Raw genomic sequence first — 24,868 nt, 5'->3', positions numbered from 1 at the left:
AATACTTGAATTCCAATTTTCACTATTTTAGATTGACCATATCCCTCAATTGGGTCAAATCACTCAGCATTTCTCTACTTTTATTACACTTTAAGAATTGGAACATTATATCTATTTTCATGTATAAATCTTAATAAATTATTAAGGATTTCTGGTAAAAGGAAGTCATAAATTGTTAAAATGCTGTACTTTGTTGATATGGGGATCATAACCTGAATTTACATGTGTTTGATTTAAATCTCTGAGTCAAGTACAAAGATGAGATCTTAGCCTCTTCTGGTAGCCCAAGATTTATTATGAACAATTCTGCCTGATTTTAAATTATTCATGAATAACAGTACTGTATTTATAATTTAAGCTTGCATACTAACTCATTTCCATAATAAATGGCTATATCTTTCTATTTATCTAGAAAGGAGATGTAAGTTTCATATAGGTCTACTAACAAAAAAGTAAGTGGATTTAGACTGCATTGAGTAAACACAGGGAAGATTATAAAGTAATATAGAATTAGGCTATTTAAGATTATACTTCACCAGTACATAATACCATGTTGTAGGGAGGCAGAATGGAAGCATAGAACTTTGAATCAGGAAACTTAATTCTGTCATTGGTTACTTGTGAGAACACAGGGAAATCTTTTCATATCTCGGAGCCTCAATTTCCACCATTACTAAATGAGATTAAAGTTGTGTTTTCCAAACTTTTTCAAGCAGTGGAAGCCTTTCTTTAAACCTTCAGAGCCCCAACTATACACTCTTCTCTATGCCCCGGAGACACCATTATGGGCTAAAGAAGGCTCCACTGAAGAGTTTGAAAACCACAGATAAAGCCCGTGTAGCTTTATCTTAGATATTCCAGCCTAGGCATTCATCAAGTTCAAGGTTTCAGTTTCTAAAATAGATTAGATATAGATATAATAAATTAGTATATCAGTTGTGTATGTTTGCAATTCTTAAATATAAATATAAAACGAGATACCTTAATATCTGGATATTCTTATTTTCACTTATCCTATTAACACCGAAAAAACCAAAATATTTAAAAATCTGCCTATTCAATATAATACTTCACTTTCTGAAATTTATTATTTTCAAGAATTTCAAAAGTTCATTTTCATCACTTAAGATCTTGACAACACCTAAAACACAGACACAACAGTAACAAAAACCTTTTTGTCCCCCTTTGGGCTTATCTGGCATATGAAAGTATGTATTTTTGGCACTTATCTAGGCTATGTTTGCACACCAGAACATGTTCAATTATATGCTCCCTGTTGGTCCAATGCTAATTTTGTTGGTACAGATCTTATTGGCAATATCAAGATAATGTAAGTAAACCTATAGGCACATAGCCCCCTTTCCCATATGTACATTCCCAGACCTGATCTTTCTCCAGGTACAGTCCAAACTGACTTAAGTAGACCATCTGAATGTCCTCTGACCATTTAAACTGTTTTTCATTGGTTGGAGATGTTTTGACCAGGTAATAGCTCTTGTACTTGATTAGAAAAGTTACTAGGTAGAGGAACTTGCATGAGTGGGTTAGAAAGAGGTCTATAAATTTTAAGCAGTGGAACTGAGATGATAAACAACTAGGATTTTTGGAATATCTCAGAAGCTAAGTGAACAGTTGCCACACTGGAAAAATGAGGGACAATATCCTATGTTCAGAATTAGGAATAATGATTAGAAGTAAAGGGAGGTAGATTCTAAGTCAGAATGGAGATGGATTTTCTAAAAGCTAGAGCACCTTGAATACATGCATGGTGGGCTTCCTTCTGAGGTATTCAAGCTGAGGGTGGGTGAGCATTTGTTGGAATGACAACTGTTACTATCTGTCCTCTCTTGGGCAGAGTGTTGGACTAGAAGATCTCTAAAATATTCTCCAACTTGGACATTCTATAATTTACCATGGAAAACATTTAGCAAAAAGATGACCAAAAATTACGATTTCTCACAGGTGATTTCAGTCAACAACAAAGCCAGACAGAGACAATTCTGCTTCCATCAAGTTTCATGCTATTTGTTTAAAAAAATTAGGGGGCTCTAGAAAAATTTTAATGAATATATATGTTCCTTTAACACCTCTGCATATATGTTTACAGTCATCTTAAATTCATCTTATACTTAATCTGGTCTCTTCACATTCCCACCTAACCTGCTTTCTAGTGTGTGTCTCAGATAATGACACCATAAACCCAACTTCCCAAGTTAGACATTTCAGTGTCTTCATCTATTCTTCTTCTACTCAAACTCCACATCCAATGAATACCCACATTCTGTTGAATCTATCTCTGTAATATCTTTTAACTTGGTGAAGAAGACTTAAGTGTGCTCATAACTCATAAGGAATGAACCCTGGAACATGCAACTTAGTTAATTTTAGTCCTTTTGTGCTCCTTCATGCTTTAACCAACTCTTGCCAGGCCTACTACAAATACCTCAAAATGATCTTTCTAGCTTTACTTTCTCACAGTCTTTAAGAGTTTCCTTTAAAATCAGAGCCGTTTTATCCCATCTTGCTAAAAAATTAAGGTTTGAACTAAGACTAGCACTCAAAACCCTTTATGATTGGGTCTAACCAACCTCCCAGCTTCATCTCCATTCCAATATATATTGTGCCCCAATCAAGGCCTTCTCGCTGCGTCCTGAGCATGTCCGGTTCTTTTAAGACTCTGCTTTTATATATACTTCTTTTTGGTTCCACCTTTCCTTCCTAGCAAAACATCTCCAGTTTTAGGGATGTGTTTTTAGGGATGTGTAAAAAGAGGCTCAATGTACATTGATCTAGTCTTTAAAATCAACGTTCTAATAAGAAGAGAATGAAAAGTGTCCAATGTCTCTGAAAACAATAATTTCATGTAGGGGGCTGTATTTAGAGGACATGCTCCCCTTACTTGTCCCACATCAAAAGCAGTAAACTTCAATTAAATCATTCATATATAAGCCACCTGGCATAGCGCCTGGCACAAAGTAAGCATTCAATAATTATTAATTACTGTTGTTGGCATTTTGATGTTTTACTGCTATGATTAATGCTTCTATGAATGCTAGAGCTAGAGCTGTCTAAGATCTAGACCAGGTTTCTACCCTCATGAATCTTAGTTTAATGGGGAAAGAGAGATGCTAAAGAAATTAATAAAAATACAATTTTGGAGAATGGTTAAGTGCAATGATGAGAATAGCAGTATATAGAGAGATAAAGTTGAAGCTACTTAGGGTAGGTCAGGGAAGAACTTTATGAAGAGGTGACATTTGAGCTGAATGAGTAAACGCAGTCAACTCCACAGAGGCTTGGGGAAGATCCTAGGGGGAAATAGCATATGCAAAGGCCCTGAGATGAAAAGGGCTCAGTGTTCACTGACTGATGAGGAAGGAGACTAGTGAGACTGCATGTAATCAAGAAAGGATGAGAGGCCTAATTATGGACAGCCAACTGTGTACCATGCCCAGAGCAACGCTGTGCTTATAATCATTTCCTCTCCTAAATTATCCTGAGTTGTTGGTGAGGCTAGTAGTGGGTAGAGCTCATGGGGCCTTAAAAAAGCCATACTAAGGACTTTGGGGCTTATTCTAATTGCAATGGAAAGCTACTGATTAATAATTTTAATCAGGGACATATTGTCCAACAGCTGGGTGGACAATATACTGAGTAGAAGAGGCCAGTTATGAGGCCACTGGAGTAGTCCAGCAGAGGGACTGGGGACTGACTGCAAATGGGTATGAGGGACTTTTCTGGATGATGGAAATGCTCTAAAACTGAATTGTGGTGATGACTGCACAACTATGTAAATTTACTAAAAATCATTGGATTTTATACTTAAAACTGGTGAATTTTATACTATGTAAATTATACCTCACAAAAGCAATTCAGAAAGGAAGTGAATTGGCTACTCTTTGTGATGTTTTGTGGGGTAAGAGTAGGGGTGCAAATTAGCTGCCTGTGTCCCAGAAATCAGTCAATTAAACCTAAACACTGTTTTTTTCATGCACTCTGAAAACTCCAGATTGTCATTTCAAGATGATTAGAGGTTGCTTTGTCTCTTTTGCCCAGGCCTGGGCTCAATCTCCAGGTGTCTGCAACTCTTGATATGATGACTTCCAATAACATCACAGCTACAGACCAAGTCTGAGTCACTTTGTACCTTTAGTCTCTAAACTAGAGCAAATACAGTGATACATTAATAGAAATACATTTGAAAGTTTAAAAATTTACTTTAAGTGCTAGACTACCTTTTCCCTAAGAACCTAATTTATTCTCTTCTTACCAAATTGCTTGTTCATTTTTTTTTTCTTAGGATTGGCAGAGTTTAAGAAAATATTTAGTGTTCTCCATTATCAAACCTGCCGCCACTGCCCCAGCGGGAGAGCTTTAAAATATTCAATACAGGATTGATTCTATGCGATTTATAAGCATGATGATATGCATGATGATATGCATGATGATGCTGTAGTTGCTGTAACAAATTACCACGAGCTCCGTGGCTTAAAACAATAGCCACTGATTCTCTCACAGTTCTGAAGGCCAGAAGTCCAAAATCAGTCTTACAGGCTGAAATGAAGGTGTTGGCGGGGCTGCCCCCTCCCCCCCAGAAGAATGGGAAATGCACTCCTTGCCTCTCCGGCGCTCCTTGACTTGTCATCACTCTGATCTCTGCCTCTGTGGTCACAGTGTATTCTCCTCTTCCAGCAAGTGTCCCCATCCTACCTGTGCTTCCACTTGGAGCCCACCCGCATAACCTCCCCATTTCGAGATCCGTGACTGAATCATGTGTGCAACGGCCTCTTTTCCTTATAGCACTGACCGGTGCCAGGGTTTGGGGCCCTGCTTTTGGCCCTTCCTTACTCAGCCTACTATGCCACACAATTTGGGGCCGCCTCGTTTGGGAACAGGTAGTTCACAGGAGGCCCTATTTAATCAGTTGTGGAGTTTTAGGGTGCGTGGCGCTCACATACTGACCATGCCGAGTCCTCTGTGAAACAGGAAGGGCCTCGCACACACAGACGACATCGTGGATCTCTGCCCTCGTTTTATTTGGGGGGACCGTATGTCCCCCCGACCTTCAGGCACACCGCCACCGGCGCCCGAGCGAGGACGCGGAGCCGAGGCTGTCCCCAGGGACGGGCCCATCTGCGGCCGCTTCTGACCGACGCGGGAACGGGGGGCCGGGCTCCTCACGCCGCTCTCGGGGGGGCCCCGGGCCTGCTCGGGAGGCGAGGCGGTGCCCGTCCCAGGCTGGGCGGAAAGGGGAGGCTGGGGCGGGCCGCGGTCACCCCTCCCGCCCCAATCGAACACTTGGCGCAGGGCCCGGGTCCGAGCTGCCGCCGCCGTCCCGGAGGCCTCGCGGTCCCCGAAACAGCAGCGGTCCATTCCCGTGAGGAAACTAACAGGTCTGGGGGCCCAGGAACAAAGACGCGCGGCCCCGGCCCTCCGGCGGGCCCGCCCCGCACCCTGTCCCGGGACCGAGCCCGGCCTCGGTACCTGCAGCCAGCACCTCAGCTGAGACCGGCCGGGCCCGCGGGGGCGCCGGAGGGCGTGGCGGCCGCACCCGCGTCGACGGCGCGGCGCGGCGGCAGCGGCGGGGCGGCTCCTCCTCGGCGGCGGGAGCGGCGGCAGCGCGGGACTCCGCCCCGCCCCCCGCCCCCCGCCCCGCGCCCCGCGCCCCCGCGCCCCCGCGCCTCTCGGCGCTCGGCTCGGGCCGTCGGCAGCCGCGGGCGAGCCAGGCCGGCGACCGTTAATCACCCAAGAGCGACATGGGGGAGGGGGAGGAGGGGAGGGGAGGGGGAGCGGAGGGGGAGGGGAGGGGGAGCGGAAGGGGAGGGGAGGGGCGGGGGAGGGGCGCCCCGCCGGAGCCGCTTCCGCCCTCCGGACACCGTCGCCGGGGCAACCGAGCGCCCGCCGCGCCCCTCGTCCCGGGGCAGCCCTCACTGGGGGCCGCCCGCGCCCCCCGGCCTCAAACCTGGCCGCTCTGCCCCAGAGGCGACCCGGGCCGGGCCTCCGCGTGGACTCTGCCTCTCAGGGCCTCTCGCTCTTTCCACGGCTCCTAACCCCCGGTCCTGCTCGGGGTCCCCACCGAACGCCCCGGCCATTCTCGAAGTTGCTCCCCAAATACCTTCCCAAACTCTTCCGGCAGCACCGCCCCGCCCCCGCGCCTGCGGAGTCAGCCCAGCCTGGGGGCCCCGCCCCCCCAGCTCCCCTCTGACCTTCCCGCGAACCGAAGTCGCTCTCCGCAGCCCGCCCTCGGTTCCGCCGCTGCCCCCCGGCGGTTCTGGAGGCTCAGGCGTGCTCCCCGGGCTGGGGCCCGCTGCCTCCGGGTGGCTCGGGCGGCTCCCCGGGCTGGGGCCCGCTGCCTCCGGGTGGCTCGGGCGGCTCCCCGGGCTGGGGCCCGCTGCCTCCGGGTGGCTCGGGCGGCTCCCCGGGCTGGGGCCCGCTGCCTCCGGGTGGCTCGGGCGTGCTCCCCGGGCTGGGGCCCGCTGCCTCCGGGTGGCTCGGGCGGCTCCCCGGGCTGGGGCCCGCTGCCTCCGGGTGGCTCGGGCGGCTCCCCGGGCTGGGGCCCGCTGCCTCCGGGTGGCTCTCCGCGGCTCCGGTGGCTCCGGCGTCCCCGCCGATGGGGAACCTGTCGGATGGGCGGTGACTCCCGCCCGGGTCGGGGGAGGAACCAGGGCCGGCGCCCCGACGCGCCTGCAGCCTGCGGCGCCTCCCGCAGACCCGCAGCCCATAACCGGACTAAAATACGTCACTTACCTAACCCGTGATTTTCACTGGTGTCTCACGTTTGTATCTGTACACTGGACTCTAGGAACTAAGAAAGTTCCCTTTTCTTTTTTAAGTCTTTAAAATATTCTGTTGCTTACAACAGTATAAAACTATATAAACCTATATATATGTATGCAAGTTGTGTGGCCTAATTTCATTATAAAAGTCTGCGTCCTGAGTGTCTTGCCATTATACTTCATGGTTTTTTTAAATTTTGAATTAAAAAGAGCATCTTCACTTTTAAAATAAAGAATTTAGAGATGAAGGGGTTCGGAGTTCCTTTATCATTCATTTGGTCACTTCACAGATATTCATAGAGCATCTGCCTCCCATAGGTGCTGAAGTACAGGCGTGCACCAGATGGGAGTCCCTACCCTTGTGGAGCTGACATCCCTGGGAGGCAGCTGAGCAGTGCCCAGGGCCAAGTTCAGACGTGCCAGGGAGGGAGCGGTGTTGCGAGCAGAGCCAGGTCAGGCAGTGTGGCCTGGGAAGGCCTCACTGGTACAGCGGCACTGAGCAGACACCTGTAGGACTGGACCGAGGGAGCCACGGGGACAGTGTGAGGCGAGCCCCTAAGCCTGTGGGACTCTTGGCCAGGGAGGCCACAGCGCAGTGGACAATAGGAGGCTGGCACCCAACTCACCAAGAGCCCTTTAGTAAGAGTCCATGGCTGGATCCAGGGTGGTTATTCGTCTCCCTTCACTGGGCTCCTGCTCTGGACCAGGCCCTGTGCTGGGCATTGCGGGAGATACAAAGAAGCTCATTTCTGCCCTCAAGGAACCAGTGTCCTTAGTGTTATCAATCCAAATGGCTGGCCTTTATGGGGATGCAGTGAAGAACAGTCAGTTGATTCAGGAATAAGGAATTCAGATCTAGTCTGAGCTTTGGCACCATCTATACCACCTTGGGTATTAGCATTTTCATTTGTCAAATGATAGATACAGAAATTATCGCAAGGGTTTTTTTTCTAACTTAAAAAAAAACTATATCTATAAAATCAAAGAATAGAACTTAATCTTAGTACAAAAACATTTATTAAATCCCTTCACTTACAATACAGTTCATTCATTTTAAGTGCACAGACTGATGACTTTTGAGAAATGTGTACACTGGCACTCCAATCAAGATGTAGAGCATTTCTGTCTACCTAGAAAGTTCCTCTGAGTTGAGTCTTTAACAATATGAGTTTTTAAGTTTGTTTGTTTTGAGGATAAACACTTTACAGAAGAATGGAAAGAGATAGAAAAAGATTTGGCCAAATAGCTAATAAAATAAAGGCAGATTGCCTTTTCTTGTCTCCTCCGTGTTTCTCTCAGTGAGGCCAGTCAGCATTGTTGCTAGTGATTTGAAGCCAACTCTGTTTCTTCCAAAGGAAAGAAAACTTACACTCTTTATTATAACCAACTATTGTTTAAGGGTAATACTGCGGCTTCTAATGAGCTATATTCTTATTAAGATCTTTTACTTCTCATCTAGAAAATAAAATAAGTTTTTTCAGCAGTTTTTTTTCAAAATTTATCTTTGTTGATTTCAGAGAGAGGAAGGGAGAGGGAGAGAGAGTTGAAACATCAATGATGAGAGAGTCATTGATCAGCTGCCTCCTGCACACTCCCACCTGGGGATCGAGCCCACAACCCAGGCTTGTGCCCTGTCATGTGCCTTGATCTCCTGGGTCATAAGTTAATGCTCAACTGCTGAGCCACACCGGCTGGGCTCTACCAGCTTTTTAATAATTTAATAATCCCTGTAACAGTAATAACTTCTGCCAGGCATCTAATATTTAGTATATGCTATCGGGTATTATTATTTGATTCTTTATGCATCTGCCACTTTTGTGAAGTGATGAATAATAAACTGATTAATTATAATGTCATAGTTTAAGTGTTTCTTTACCTTTTGCAAGCACTTTTTAAACCTTTTTTATTGTGGTTAAATATACATTACATAAAATTCACCATGTTGACATTTTTAAGTGCACAGTTCAGTGGCATTAAGTGTATTTACATTGTTTTATAACCATCACCAGCATCCATTTCCATAACTTTTTCATTTTCCCAAACTGAAACTCTGTACCCATTAAACACTAATTCCCCAACCCCTGACAACCACTATTCTACTTTCTGTTTCTATGAATATGATTATTCTAGGTACCTAATGTAAGTGGAATCATTTGTCTTTCTGTGACTGGCTTATTTCACTTAGCATAATGTCCCCAAGGTTCATCCATGTTGTAGCATGTGTCAGAATTGCCTTTCTTTTTAAGGCTGAATAACATGCTATTGTATATATAGACCTCATTTTGTTTATTCATCCATCAATGGAGTCCTTAATTTTTTTTTAAAAAAAACCCTAACTTTATTGAGATATAACTTCCACTCAATAAAGTGCATCATTTAAAATGTACCATTGAGCCCTGGTCAGTGTGGTTCAGTTGGTTGGCGCATTATCCCATACACCAAAAGGTGGTAGGTTCGATTCCCGGTCAGGGCACATACCCAGGTTATGTGTTCAGTCCCTGGTTGGGGTTTATTTGGGAGGCAACCGATTGCTGTTTCTCACATCCATGCTTCTCTCTCTCTCTCTCTCCCTTCCTCTCTCTGAAATCAAGTAAAAACATAAAGTGTAGCATTTGATGAATTTTGACAGATATATACACCTGTGAAACTATCGCCTCAAGACACGCAACATTTTGATCATTCCCAAACTATTTAAGTTGACTGTGCTTTGATAGTTTGGGGAGAACCCTTATGGTAGTCGGTGAAGCAGAGGCTGTAAATCGCAGAGCCAACATCTATTTCACCTTCCTACTTTCTCACAGATCCCAGTTTTGTTTGCGAATTCAACACAGCATTCTACAGAACCATCACGTTGCATCAGGGGCTGCCCCAGCTGGTGGATCCGGATCATTTTAAACTAATCTGTGTGCTTTCAGCCTTCTTCCACACGGCTGTTTTCAGGAAGGCTTCTTGGCATTTAGAGGCAGGGGAAGGACCTCGGGGAAAGTTTTCCTCAATCTTAAGAAGGAGGCACACTAAGGATTATTCTTTTCCCATCTGAGAGGTTGCTAGAGAGATTGTGCAAACTTTAAATAAGGTCAGTTTTTGTCTATTTAGGATGGTTCTGAGATCTTCTTTCTAAGACTAAATGACCTTGCAAACCTACAATTTGTCTACAATTACTTTAATGATTGTTTAGTTAGTCAGAAGATCCACTAGATGTCACTCTAACTTTATTTTCAGATCTAATCTAGCACCTAGGGACATTTTCAATCTTTGAAATATTAAATTCAGAGGCATTAAAAAATCCAGTTTAAAAATAATATTTAAAGTGATAGCAAAGGTAAAGAGGAAAATGTTAGGGCTTACTATGAAAAAATTCAAACCAAGAAGTGAGAATTTTGAATAGAACAAATTAACTTTTCCTTAAGTGATGTTAACAAATAGAGTGATGCATAATTTCTAAGATGTCAAAGCAATGATTAGGCAAATGACACTTAAAAGAGTGGTGTGGGCATGCCAGCTGAGTGGGAGAGTCAACATAATGAAATATCTTTCTACCCTGGAGTCATATTCATAGTAATGGAGCAACAATGAACTCAATCGCCAACAGTGGAAATTTTTCATATGGAGACAAAAAGTAGATTTGTGAGCTGTGTTCGATCAATTTGTCATGAAAGAAAGAATTTGATTAAGAAAGTGTTAGTAATTCTAAGTTAGGGGGGAAAGGAAGGAGGGAAGCAGTTGAGAGAAATAAAAGATTCAAAACTGTATCAGTGAGACAACACTAAGTTTCCTAAACTTTCGCTTAAACTGGGAAGAACCATGAAGGGTTTCAGTGTGTACTGCTCTGAACTCTTTCAGTTGCAAGTAGCATAAACCCAACTCCAACTGTTCAAGGAAAAAATAAACAGGTATTTATGGGCTCATAAAACTGATAAGAATGAAGTAGCCTCAGGTATTGCTGCATCTGATTGAGGCAGCAATTCTCAAAGTGTGGTCTGGGGATCTTGGGCAGTCCCCAACACCCTTTTGGGTCTGCAAGATAAAAACCATTTTCATAATTATAAGACCTAGTTTGCTTTTTTCACTTGTTCTCTCACAAGTATATCGTGGAGTTTTCTAGGAGCTATGTGATATCAAACAGATAGAATGCAGAAGTAGATAATAGGACCCAAATGCCTTCTACTCAACTGGCCATTAAGGAGATTTGCAAAAATGTAAAACAATACCACACTTCTCAGTAATTTTTTTCTGTTTGAGAAAAGATAATGATTTTTGATAAAAAGATGTGTTATTTTAACATACTATAATGGCTTTTTTATTTTAAATAAATTTAAAAATAAATATTTTTAATGTTCTTTTCTGTTTTAATTTTCTAATTCAGTAATATTGATAGATAATAACACATAAGTAGCATTTCTATGTAGACCTCAATAATTTTTAAGAATGTAAAGAAGTCCTGAAACACAAAATTTTTAGAATTACTGGTTTAAGTAAGGTATAGTGGGGCCAGGGCTCAAATGGTAGTACCAGAAGACTATCCCCATATCTTGGATTAATTTCTTTGGGGTTGGCTTTCTTCTTGGGTTTATAATGATCTACTCCAACTCTGGGATTGTACCTACCAGTTTAGCAGTAGGAGAGAATGCCCCTTTTTGTTAGATCCAGTAAAATTTCTAGTTATTACATTGGCCAAGCTTGCATTACACGCCCATCCACATACTAATCGTTTGAGCTGAGGTTGACACCTGGATTGTATGTCTAAGCCTGGACCCAGAGGGAGGGTCAGCCCACCAGCACCACAGGATAGGTGAAGAAGTCGTTCCCCAGAGAGATACTGGGCAGGCAAAGAAAACAAGTCCTCCACCAGAAAGCCTAAATCCGATGGCAAGGATTTAGAAAGATGACTACCCTGTTCTCAGTTACAATCCTATTTCTTCCACTGTCACCATCCTGAGAAAACAAGGTTGTTTTTCTCTCCTCGAGGAAAGAGGGTCCAATTTCATGCCCTAATTAGAGTTTGGATCCAAATCACATACCCTAACAGAAGCTCCCCTTATGAATTACAAATGCTGACCACGTAGAAAGTTGTCTTTGTGCCATAATATATGCAAAAGACCTATCTTAAGCTAAGATTCCTTTCCTAAGTGTAGAAGGTTTCAATTTTATGCCCATTACTTAGCTTTCAGGATGGCTCTGGTCAGATCATTTAATCTTTTCTGGCTTCTCTGACCTTACCTCTAAAATCAAATGGAGGGAAGGGACCTGCAGTGGGGTGGGGGGAGGTTGTCCCTTGCAGCTTTAACATTCTTTGAATCTGAGCAATGGAAGATGGGGGAAAACGTTATTCTAACTTCTGAACATCCACCAAATAAAGTTTTAAATATTTTTTAGATTATATATCAATTTTCATTAAATATTTATGTCAAATATTTTTGGTGATACTATAGAGGTTTTATCAGTCTACAAGCACCGAGTTCTTCACTGCTTATCTTTTTCTTATTTCATTTGCATTTTCTTCAGCTTTGTTACTTTTGATAATAAATGTTGATTCTGTAAAATCCAACTTTTTTTTACAAAGTGAACAAGGAGCAGGATCATACGTGCCCTAAAAATAACCTTCAGAAAAAATTTTCATTTACTTATGACTTTAGTTAAAAATATAATGTACTTTCGTTTGGTATACTTTATGTTTCTGTTGGTGGTGAGACCTGCACCAGGTTTTGCACCAGTGGCTCAGCAGCCTTGGTACTTGAGCTCCTACGAGGGAAGAATTCAGAGCCAAGACTCAAGCCATAAGAGAAAGTTTATTTAGAAAGTCGCAGAGGTAGAAGACGTGAGCAATAAAAGAAATGGGCTCAGGAAACAAAACACAGAGGCAAAAGAAGGGGCCCGTGGAGCTTAGGAGAGAGAGGGTAAAGGTAACACACTTGGGTGGGAGACGAGAGGGTTGGGAAAGACTCAGGTGAACTCCTGAGAGGGAGGCTGAGCCCTGGGTCCTCCGGCCTCCAAGCTTTTAAGGGTGGAGATTTTAGGGGTGGCCCCAGGGGAAGATCGCAATAGAATATTCATCAACTTTCCAGGTGTGTCCTTTCAGGGTTGTGGCCTCCACTGATTGGTCAGAGCTAGAGGGTCATTAGTCTATGCTTCTGGTCTTAGGGAAGCCCTGGCGTAGCTCATCTGGTTTTGCTGCTTTTCTGGGCCTGGAGCTGAAACACAACTGAGGCCCAGAAGTCTTTGTTTAGGGTCAGAACCGCCTTGTCCTGGGGCTTAATGCTTAAGGGCTATTCTCTGGCCCCCTTGCTTATATCCCCTTGAAGGGCATCTAACCCGAATGACTAGCAACCTGCCAGGGAGGACAGGTCAGGGGAGGTTCCAAACCGCTGGAGCAGCGATGTGCTAGGGGAGGAAAGGTTACCCTGCGGCCGAGGTCCCTGCTTTCCCAGCTTTGCCCATTGCTAGGCTCTCGGGGCTTTGTGCCCTGGTGACCTCCTGTACCTGGCCCATAGTCCTTGCTCTGCTCCTGTCTAACTGCCTACCACATTTCCACTGAAATACTATCATTACATAAAAATCAGATTTTACTTTTTTGTTTTTGAGCCCCTCAGATGAAGTTACTACTGAAAATCAAATAACACTCGTCATGTGTTATACATTAAGTTTGTCTAGACACCTCATAGTATGTCTGCTTCTCTGTTATATTAACTTTTCATTAATTATAAGTACGAACACTAAAATTAAATTGGTATCAAAACCCACAGTAGTTTTTAACCTCAGTTTCCAACATAATTTACATTATCACATACTTTTAAACAGAAAAAGTTTTAAACATATTCTTTGGAAACAATTCTAATTTGTTCCAGTAACTTAATAGCTGAGGTTTCTGGGTAAAAGATGTAGTTATCTTGTAGTGTTCCAATTTTTAATAGAGTAATGTTAAATTTTATATAACATTACAAAATTCCACCAATAGCCTGAAATCAGAACAATATTCAGCCTTGAGTGCCTATTACTTGCCAGATGTTAAGTGTTTGTTTTTATTTAAAGAACGGATAACAGTCTTGGAGTAGATCATTAAAATAGCGAGGAAAACCTGCCTCCTGCCTGTATTGAGTCAAACAGAAATTTGATTGGAGAACCTAATTTCAAGATGAGAGGCTGCTCATATATTATACTTGGTATTTTCTTCTAATGAAAAACATAAAGCCCTGTGCTACCACCTTGACACTCACTAAACTGCTTAGGGCTCTGCTTCTCCAAATGGGCTGCACAGCAGAATTGCCCAGAGTTTAAAAAATGCCAAGGCCAGTGTCTCAGCCCCAGGGATTCTGGTTTAATTGGTACAAGGTGGGGCTATTCTATCAACTACTTTCTACTCCCCGGCAATTAGCCATCTGCATGGTATTTTATCAACTGCGGGGCTGTTTTGATTGGTCAGATCTCTGTGCTGAGCTGAATTCTGCATAGAAGGCTTACTGTGCAGAAAGGTTGCGGTGCCTCTATTCGCCTTAATCCATTTGCCTCTCACTCCCTTACTCTCAGAGGAGGCAAGTGGCTGCCCCGGCAGCAGCCGCCCTGGATGATCAAGCACTGAAAATACCAAAGAAAGAACTGGGCTGCCTCCTGGATATTTTTTCCACTGAGGATTAATTTACCAGGCTTTTTTCACTGTTCTCTACATCCTGCAAAAACTTTCTCTGTGTGTGTGTGTGTGTGTGTGTGTGTGCAAGAAATAAACTCTGAACTTATTGCTGAAAAACATAAGCAGAAAGTTTTAGCACAGCTTCTCTGTCTCTTTGGGACGAGTTTGAAAATTCTGAAGCCAGCAGAAGCATAGTAAGTGCTTTCTTTCTTTTAAAGCTACTTCTGGGGAGAGGGGAGGCTATTGTAATGGTAAATTTCACTAAGAGAGAAAGAAAGGGTTGGTAATCAATCAAAAATGAAGTATTCACTTGAGGTTTTGCAGTTTCCTTATTATATTGTAAGACTGTTTTAATTTCCTCTGTGAAGCATATAGAAAATGTTTTATTGTGTATATGCATGAAATAAAAGCAGTCCTGAGAGTGACACTGAAAGAAGTTTTCTCCAATGGGGTGTAGAGATCTCTTCCACTCTGGGGCTTCAGTGAGGTCCCGGAATTCCAGGAGGAGACTTTACAGGATGTGAAAGTGAAAAATCCTCCCGGGTCAGCGTCTTGGAGTTAAGCTCGGAAGGACATTTTACATCTGAAAGAATTCGTTTCTTGAAGACTCTTTTGGCCAGCACTGTACCATGAAGGATGGGAGAATGGGCTGTAAAAGAAGCCCCGCTTTCCTGAATCTGCTTCAGGCGTTTACAATTTAACTCGCAGGATCATGTGTTGGGCATGATGAGACCCACAGAGAGCTTCGAGGAGACTCGTGCCACACGAACCCCCAACTCGACCCCCACGGGAAGGTACATTTATCTGGAAGCATTCTTGCAGGGAGGAGCTCCCTGGGGTTTTACTTTGAAAGGTGGCCTGGAGCATGGAGAACCGTTAATCATCTCTAAGGTATGTTTCTTTTACCAATACTATCTTTATTCACATTGATTTTTAATAGAATATGCCAAAATGCAAAAAAAAAAAAGCAAAAAAAAAAAAAAGCTGAGGATTGCCTGACTGTTGCTTAATTTGCTGTTTCATACCTTGCTGATTATATCTGGAAATATTTTGCATAGCTGGGTGTTTGAAAGAAAAATGTGTCTAGTTCATTTATTCTGTGAAATCCCAGAGAAAAATGTGCTTGTTTGATAGATAATCTCTTTTTGTGAATAAAATAGTATAAGCCAGCTACCATGTGATCTTTTCAGTTATAAATCAGATTAAAGATTAACAAAGTTAAGGTGGTGGCATAGTGTATCTTTTTGTATGTGTGCCTCTAACATACGACCAGTAAAATATGTTCTTTCTCCCTTCAATTGAAAAATAGCTAGCATTCCAAAATATTTTGGAATTTGTTTGTAATTCTGGGTAATTGAGCATATAAATATTATTTATTGCTTTTTAGCACACTCAGAGAGATCTAAATTAGCTTTCAATATAATTCAAGGGCAAAACACCGTTTCTCCTCTTCTATTGATTTATTTAAACAAACTTTTAAACTTGAGTCATCCTGAAACATGCCTTAATTCTTTATCTCTGGTGTGGGTAGATATACCCACTGAATACATCCATTTTATACATTAGGCTTAGTATTTCTGCTTTTTCCTTAAACTACAATGATTAAGAGAGAATACAGAGATTTCTTTTAAAATTTCAGTATATTAATAGCCTAAAACAGAAGAATATAAGTGCTTTCACACATACGCATTATTCAAGAAACATTTGTAATGAAGGGGAAAATTTTTTTAGTTTGGGGGTGAAAAGGGGATAAATATAAATATGCATTTTGCCTGAGCTCTGTTACCTATTTAAGGTTAGTTTTCATATTCCCCAAAATGTGTGTTTTGGGAGAAACCAAAATGATTCTTACTGTGGATGAACCAGTGGAAACCAATTTCTAGCAGCCAGCCAAGGGTGTGCAGGACACCACTGTGAGCTGTGTGACTTTTCCTTATCTTTCCTAAGAAACAAAAGATATGTATGTCTGTATATCAGGAAGCCTTCCAGCTAGTAGTAACTGAAATCCTGATTTATAGTGGCCTAAATAAATTGGGTTTGTTTTTCTCATATTACAATAAGTGTGGAGATAGGCGGTCTGAGCAAGGAGCAGCAGGTCAATAATGTCAACAAAGACCTCTCTTATCTCTCTGCTCTGCCATTCTTATGATGTTGGCTTTTATCTTTATAGTTGCATGGTGGATGCCACACCTCCGCCACTGCATCTTCATTCGGGGCAGGGTTTTCACTTTTTGTGTGGAAAGGGACACCCTTCCTATCAGACTTTTGCTTACGCCTCATTGACCAGAACTGTGCCATATGCCTATCCTCAGACCACTTACTGGCCAAGGGGAATGAGATGCCCGTGACTAGTTTAGACCAGCTGGGATTTCTCCCCTGGATTCTGCAGTAGGAACTTACCCTTCCTGGTGTCAAGGAATCTCTGCCTACTGTTTGAAAAAATTGGGGTTCTGTTTTCAAGCAGAAGGAGGGAATGAGTGCTGGGTAGACAACAGAGAATGTCTGCCGCAAGCATAAATGTCTTCTTTGCGTTTAAAAACTCCAGTTGTACACTCAGTTTGCCTGCCTTTAATGATAAGGTATTATGTATGTGTACTAGAATACAGTTTCATGTCAGGCCTAATTCTACGGGTGATGAGCCACTCCTCTAAGACTCCATTGTATCAGCAGAATGGGGGTGTACTATTAGTTCCCTTATCAGAATGTGTGGGGATTAAATGAGACCATGCATGGAGAGCAGTTAGCATCGGGCCTGGTACACAGAAGGAAAGGAATTAAAAAAAAAAGTCTTAGCAAAGATTGTGATTATTGCTTTTCATTATTCTAGGAGACATTTGTATTAGCATACAGGTTTGGCCTTTGTGCAAAGATCCAAAATAACAATAGCTTAAACAATAAAGGCATTTATATCTTTCTCACACAACAGTCTGAACATAAGCCAAACTGAAAGATGGCTGCGTGGTGTCAGGGACCCAAGGCCCTTCTGCTCCCATGGGTGATGCCCCTTCCGCATGGTCCCAGGCGACTTGCCCCAACATCTGCTTTCCAGGCAGTAAGAAGTGGAAAAGGGGGGAAAAGAAGGCAACCTCCTTCCTTCCAAGGGGATCATCTGCTCTGTCCACCAGCCACATGTGGCTATTTCCATCTCAATTAAAAGTAACTAAAATGAAAGACAATTAAAAAACCTGTTCCTAATATACACTAGTCAGATTTCAGGTGCCCCATTGCTTTAAAGCCCTTGAACATCTCTCCCCATCCTGTCTGTCTGGCAAACTCATATTCATTCAAGCTCCATGTCTTCCTCTCTCTAAGTTTTCCTGATTTCATCAAGCTAAGATAGGTGGTCTCTCTGCTATCCTCCTAAATCATGTAGTTTTCTGTTTGTTTTTTTGTTGTTAATCCTACCTGAGGAAATTTTTTCATAGATTTTTTTTAGAGAGAGTGAGAGGGAGTGAGGAAGGGGGAAAAGAAAGAAGGAGAGAGGGGGGGAGAAACATCGATGTGAGAGAGACACATAGATTGGTTGCCTCCTGCACACGCTCTGACCAGGCCTGGGGATCAGACCTGCACCCGAGGTACGTGCCCTTGGCCAGAATCAAACCTGGGACCCTTCCGTCTGAGGGCCAGTGCTGTAACCACTGAGCCAAACTGGCCAGGGCTAGCATGCAGTTTTACACTGAATCTCTCTCTCTCTCTCTCTCTCTCTCACACACACACACACACACACACACACACACACACACACACATTATTTATGTTGCTTGTTTTCTCAGATGTCTGTGAACCTCTTTGGAGCAGGGATGTGTTTTTTTTTTTCATCTCTACCACATCTAACTCAGAGTCCTGGTACACAAATGTCAGAGTAAATGAAAGGGCTGTGGCTCACTCATGTTGCGTTTCCAGGATCTAGCAGAGTGCCTGACACAGAGCAGGTGATCAGTAGTTTCCTATAAGTGAAGACAAATGAGAGCAGTGGGCAGTTTCAGCAGGGAGGCGGAGTCCGCGACATGAGGACACCAGGCAGACCTCCAGTAACGGCGTGCGTATGTTTCCTATGGCTGGCTTTAAAAATTACCACAAACTTAGTGTCTTAAAACAATGCAAATTTATTACCATACAGTTCTGTAGGCCCAAAGTGTAACAAGGCTCTTACTGGGCTAAGATCAAGGTGTCAGCAAGGCTGTGTGCCTTTCTGGAGGCCGTAGGGGAGAATCCATTTCCTTGCCCTTTCCTGCTTCTAGAGGCTGTTCACATTCTCTGGCTCATGGTCCCCTTTCTCCAACTTTAAAGCCAGCACTAGCAAGTTGAGTCCCTCTCACACTTTATCATTCTGATTAACTTATGCCCCCCCACTTCGATTTTAAGGGCCCTTGAGATTGGGCCCACCAGGATAATATAGTTTATGATCAGCCAAGCGACAACCTCAATTCCATCTGTAACTTTAATTCCCCTTTACCATATAAACTAACATATTCACAGATTCCAGGGATTAGACCCTGGATGTCTTTGGGGGGAGAGGGGGTTAGATGTCATTATTTTATCAACCAATAGGGTGTTTGAATACTGATGAAAGTTCATATAATGAAGACAGTATCAGGAATGAGACTAAAGTGAAATTTAGTGGCTGATCATACATATCCCAGATCTTCTTTCTAGGACAATGAAAAACTGCACATTAGCTCATACACTGCTAACCAAATGTTTGCTGTTCTCCCAAACTTAGGGTCACCCCCGTTGTAAGGGGAGGGAAGGGACAGTACACATTGAGTCATACATATGAAAGGCACGTACACTTTTATAAAGCAATTAGAAGCTGCCCGGGATGGATAATAATATAATGAATGAAGTCTCATTTTTATGTAGGTACAAATGAGGCAGGAGAATGAATGGGGGAAAGGAACTACAAAAGGGTGGCAATAAAAGAAATAATTTTCAAATCACTTTCTTTGGGATTTAATGTCCTTGGAAAGGAAAGGTGGGGGTGAAGAAAGAGCCTGTGTAATCTGCAAACTTCAAAAAGAAAGGGTAACTTAAAAAAAAAAGTGATTGTATGTGGAAGCTGAAGTAATTTAATAGTTCAGGAAGTTGGCAGCATGATTTCATTATGACTCACTCTGCATTGTGGCTGAGAAAAGCAGCTCCACCTGCAGCGGGGATGCCCCTGCCCCCAGGCTTCACAACTCAAGTAACAGTTTGACAAGAAACAACAACGAAGGCTGGCAGGTGCTGAGGACTTACTGTGGGCCAAGCTCTATGCCAAGAGACCTACGTATGTTAACCCCTTGTTTTCACAACTCCATGAGGAAGGTAATATTAAATAATAATCTTATGCCAATTTTGTACACTGGACACAGAATTTGAGCGGTTTTCTGAAGCTCTCACAAGTAGGAGTGATAGAGTTGAAATCTGAATCCAGGTGCTCTGGTTCCCCAGAGTCCATGCACTCAGCACACTGTGCTATTCAGTCACCACTGCCTAACAAATATTTGGTTCTAACTACATTCTAGAGCTATTATCTGGGTAAAATATGGGATTAGTCTTTGTTTATATATATTTTAAAATTTCTTAGAGGAAAACAATAAAAAAAAACAAACTTAGTCCTATAAGGTCCCATAAAATAGGTATGACTACTGCTCAAGTAACCCCTTTTAGTAGTTCAAGGCCCATAAAAAGGAGGGGCCACTTAACATTTTTTATTTAATTTATTTATTCATTTTATTTTATTTTATTTTATTTATTTTAATCCTCACCTAAAGATATTTTTTCCATTGATTTTTCAGAGAGATTGGAAGGGGGAGAGAGAGAGACACGTTGATGTGAAAGAGACACATTGATTGGTTGCCTCCCACACACACTCCTACCAGGGCTGGGGATCGAACCTGCAGCCAAGGTATGTATCCTTGGCCGGAATCGAACCCAGGACCCTTCAGTCCATGGGCCGATGCTCTAACCACTGAGCAGTACAGGCTAGTGCCACTTAACATTTTTTAGTACCTTAGTGCTATCTTTACCTGGAGAGGCACCTTTTGTGCACTTCAAAGGATTAAAACTTCCACACATACTTCACTTCCTTCCATGACCTAGGCTTCTGTAAGAAGACTAAAATCTGTACCCCAACCAAGAAGCCTGAGTGGGCCAACTCAGCCTTTCCGAAGAAGCAGGCCTATTTTAGTTACATGGGGGGAATCCTAAGCAAACTCACCCAGATTCTGTGGATGCTCCCCTGTCTTGGATGCACTGGCCTCTCTGGAGGATTGGTGACTGGAACCGGTTAGCCTAGAGGTGATTAGACTGTCCTACAACCACAGAAGACCGTTGCCAGCAGAGATCGTTGAAACAGTCAAACACAGATCCCCTGGAAGAATTTTTTAATAAATGAAGTGGTTCTGAATGGCTCTGTTGTTGAAATGATTGCATTTGTCCAAAAAAAATGGGATATGTCAGAGGACTGGGTTGGAAGGCAAGGTATCTCAGAAGTACTGGTTGCAATAGGAGTCTTGGTGCTACACACCTGCACCCTGAGTCCTGTATTCTTAGCCCCTGCTGTAATTCGTAGGGAAAAAGTGACATTTTCTCTTGTGTGTGTTTAAAAAAATGTTCTAGACTTCAGATTTTGGGGTAAGCCTTTGCTCTGGTCTCTTATGTCATTGACACTTAGAATACATATTCCTGATTCCTACCCCCTGGGAGATATCTTGCTCTGGCTGGACTCTTCTGTGTCATCTTGTGTGTAAATCCTGTTAGTTCCATCTTCCACATCACACCCCTCCTTCTCGAAAATGCCTTCACCTATAACAGCATCATCAGGATTTGTCAATCCAAATCACAGCCTTCCTCTCTAGGCCTTGTCTACCAAGGCTCAGCCGACTAACCCTCTCCTATCTCCATCTTTCCCTGCTTCATCTATGGGGAGTGTGGCTAGTGTGTCTGCTATGTGAAGTCAGAGGTACCCTCAAAGACATGGCTTCCTGTTGGCTGACACTACTCAGACTTTAAAAGGGATTCTTCCATTGGGTTCTCCAAGCCTTAGCGATATGATCTAATTCCTGAGTTCTCTTCATAATTCCTTCTCTGGAGAGAATCATCCAAAACATCCCAATCAATCTGCCACTTTAAGGTGAAATGAACTGCTTTACTGCCCTTCGAGAAGCCTTGGAAATATAGCCAAGTCATGGGTTAAGGGATCACTCATTTGGAATGTACTTACATTGTCAGGATGATCAGCGGAGGTTTCCTCAGTTCTGAATTTTCTTATTCATCTGTCCAGCTCAGCACTTTACAAACTTCTAGCTCCCTTGGCGCTCTTCTGTTTTAACACAGCAGCATCAGCCATACAATCTCTTGGCCCATTTCTTCTGCTCTAAAACAGGCCTATTTTACCAGCTTTTCAGCCCCGGTCCTTGAGTTCAATGTGAAATGGATTTTTAGGCAGTTCCCCAAGACCTTGGGCTGGTTGATTCAGTTCACTCCAAGTCATCTTCTCTAAGTACCAAGCTAGATCAGCTTATCATTGACCTTTCAAATACCCAGTCCTTTCTGAGATTCTCTCCTTACCTTTCTCGATCTTTCCTTTAACAGCCCTTGTCCTTCATACCCGGATTGCCTCATCTCTCAACTGTCCTTAAACTAATTTCTTGGTTCTTTCTTTGTTCCATCCCTCTCTTTCCTGCATTTGCATGAGTTCCTCCTTCCCCTTACTGCTCCAGCACCTTTATTCATACCCTCTTCTAATACAGTAGTTGTTTGCATTTGGCATCCTGCCAAGAAATAATAATACCTTTAAAACCAAGTGAGGTTTACTCAAGCTGTATATTCTGCTTCTCCTTGCAAAATACTTCTCATTTCACACACAACAAATGCTCAATAAATGTTAAGTGCCTTATAGGGTTTTAGAGCCATAAAGAATCTCAGCCTTAGACTGTCAAGGCCATTCCAGATTAATGTTGTATATTTTAATATCTTCAAAAGGAGACAAAGATTTACAAAAGAATTTTGGCCTGACACTTTTGGTATAATCTATGAGATGTCAAATATGGTAAGAGATAAAGTTAAAATGAAAAAAAAAACCTCACAAAACTAAGACCCAATAAAGTTCATTTATTTGCCAGGATAGTTTCTGCCTTAGCAAGCAAATCGTGTGTGTGTGTGTGTGTGTGTGTGTGTGTGTGTGTGTGTGTGTGTGTGAAGTAGAGCTCAGCTAGTGAGGGAATAATTACTTTCTAGTTGTGTCATTTATAGTGTTGTATGAATGCTAGCTCCTCTGCTAGGCTGTTAACTTCTAGAAGCTAAGGACCTTTCCTTCCTCCTCCCTTTCTTCTCCCCCCTGCCCCATTATCCACGGTGCTAAAACTATCCATAGCAATGGTGAAAATGAAAATGTGTTCATGAATAAAGGAGAAGATAAATGAATATTATAAGGGATCTTCTTTAAAATCTTTGTGAGAAAGATGTTGAGGGTAGTGTGCAAACATGATACTGGTAAAACCTGTTTAAAAAAACCAGGCAAGCTCTTCCTCCATCCTTCTGGGCTGCCATAATAGTGCGTGTGAATGCCCCAGCTGATGCTCTCAGAGTACCATCAATGCTGAAAAGAGAGGCAAACACCAGGTTCTTATTGGGCCCTGCTCCAAAGTCGTCACCTGGTTTCTAATTGTGATGAGGAGGCCTGGTTACATTGGTGAATTTGAAATTATGGATGACCACAGAGCTGGGAAAGTTGTTGCGAACCTCAGAGGCAGGTTAAATAAGTGTGCAGTAATCAGCCCCAGATTTGATGTGCAACTCAAAGATCTAGAAAAGAGGCAGAAAAACCTGCTGCCGTCCAGTCAATTTGGCTTCACTGTACTGACAAGCTCATTGGACATCATGGACCATGAAGAAGCAAAATGAAAACACACAGGAGGGAAAATCTTGGCGTTCTTTTTCTAGGGATGTAATACATACATACATGCCAATAAAATGCCTCAAGGGACAAAAAAAATACGGCAAGTAGGTTGAGCTTAACTTTCAATTTAATGATGTCTTATACACATTTAATGCTTGGTAAATGTCTGTTGAATTAGATTTGGAAAAAAGGAAATTCATGTTTTAATTGAACCTTTAGAAGTTACCTTTTAAACTCTGCTTAAAGTGTTAGGTGTTTTAGACACAAACTGAGCTTACGATCCTATCAATGCTGTTGGAAATAGCTTTTATTCAAGCAGCATGCTAGGTTGAGTGCCAACTGGATCCTAGCATCAGTAAGAACTCTGCTCCCTCTTAAAGCTAATATTTTTCCCAAGGCACTGCCTGCTATGTAGGGAACACAATTTAAGAAATATTTGTCTCCTTTTAGTGAACCCACAATGTGATTGGAGACACATAATGAGAGACTTTCTATCAATCTTTGAAAAAACAAAACCTCAAAAGACTTTCTGGATCTGAACTAACCCAGACAGATTCTTCCACATCTCTCCCTTTGATGTACTTCCAAACAGCGAACATCTTGATCCAAAGAGTTGGCATTCTCCTGCTTGGTCCATCCCAGGAGTCCATCCATCTCCCACACTCTGACATCCCAGGCCCTTCTCAATGAAACAAATTGAGGCAGACTCTCTGTTAAATCTAAGCACTGTTTCTTCCTCTCTCCTAATGACTTTTCCCACACAAGAGAACTTGTGTGTCTCAATCTGTAGAATGGAAGTAACAATTCTTTTCTGCCTTCACAGGAGGTTTCTAACTTGGCAGAGCGGTGTCAGAACACTCAGCCCTGGGCATTGGAGCCTGAGTTGCTCTTACGTCAACTGCATTTTTTCATTCCTTAGCCATTCATGCATCTAGTCATTATATCTTTTTCCGTCCCGAACTGCATTTTATCTTAGAGATTTATGAGATTCGTCTAAAGTCTTGTTTTTAAATGTTCTTTGTTATGTTCCTGTTGACTTAGGGTTGTAATTTCTGTGTTATCTTTTTTCTTTTAATTTTTAGGCAAGGCTGTCCAGTGTAGCCAAATACACATCCCAGACACTATAGGACTTGGAGTGAAAATAGACACATTTCATGATTTTCTGGGGTACCACAAGTCCATGCCCCCAACTTGGTGAAGAGACCTGGGTATAAGATCAGCAACACAACAGATGCTCTTTCATGGAGGAGTGTCCACTGTACCAAATTTTGTGCCCTTTTGTTTGTCCCTTTCTAGCTTTCTTAGTTCGCAGTGCAGTGCATCTGTTCTGCTCTCCCAGCTTGTCTACTGCTTAGATAACCATCTCCACACTCAACTGTCTGCTCTGGTCCATGACTCATTAGCACTCACCTTCCCTAAAAGGTATACTTTCTGGCTCTCCTAATAGTACAGTCACTTGACATAATCCTGGGACATCCACACAGCGTTGTTACCCTCAAAGCCAGTACTGCTTGGTAACATCCCTCGCCCATTCTTGTCTCCTGGAAAGCTGGTTCAGACAGGTGCTAGAATTCTAAAGATCTC

The 24,868-nt window shown here is 42.8% G+C and overlaps 1 protein-coding gene and 1 pseudogene across 11 annotated transcripts in view; one reads left to right on the top strand and one right to left on the bottom strand.

The window, feature by feature from the left end:
* Nucleotides 1-6,259, bottom strand: part of CCDC158 (coiled-coil domain containing 158) — a 68,733-nt gene extending 62,474 nt beyond the window's left edge. For 9 of the 11 annotated variants that reach the window (XM_087826880.1, XM_087826850.1, XM_087826906.1 and 6 more), the window contains exon 1: nt 6,207-6,259. The gene's annotated coding sequence lies outside the window, so the exon portion shown is untranslated. Of the gene's footprint in view, nt 1-4,962; nt 5,170-5,484; nt 5,566-6,206 lie in introns of those variants that run through there. The other 2 variants (XM_087826858.1, XM_016207528.2) reach the window with 2 other exon arrangements.
* Nucleotides 6,260-18,407: 12,148 nt separating this feature from the next.
* On the top strand, nt 18,408-23,289 carry LOC107532957 (small ribosomal subunit protein uS8 pseudogene; annotated as a pseudogene).
* The last annotated feature ends 1,579 nt before the right edge of the window (nt 23,290-24,868 follow it).

This window comes from Miniopterus natalensis, chromosome 1, assembly GCF_054644295.1.
Source record: "Miniopterus natalensis isolate mMinNat1 chromosome 1, mMinNat1.hap1, whole genome shotgun sequence".
Taxonomy (NCBI): domain Eukaryota; kingdom Metazoa; phylum Chordata; class Mammalia; order Chiroptera; family Miniopteridae; genus Miniopterus; species Miniopterus natalensis.
The sequence above is the reverse complement of the archived record's forward strand: the minus strand, read 5'-3'. Positions and strand labels throughout refer to the sequence as shown.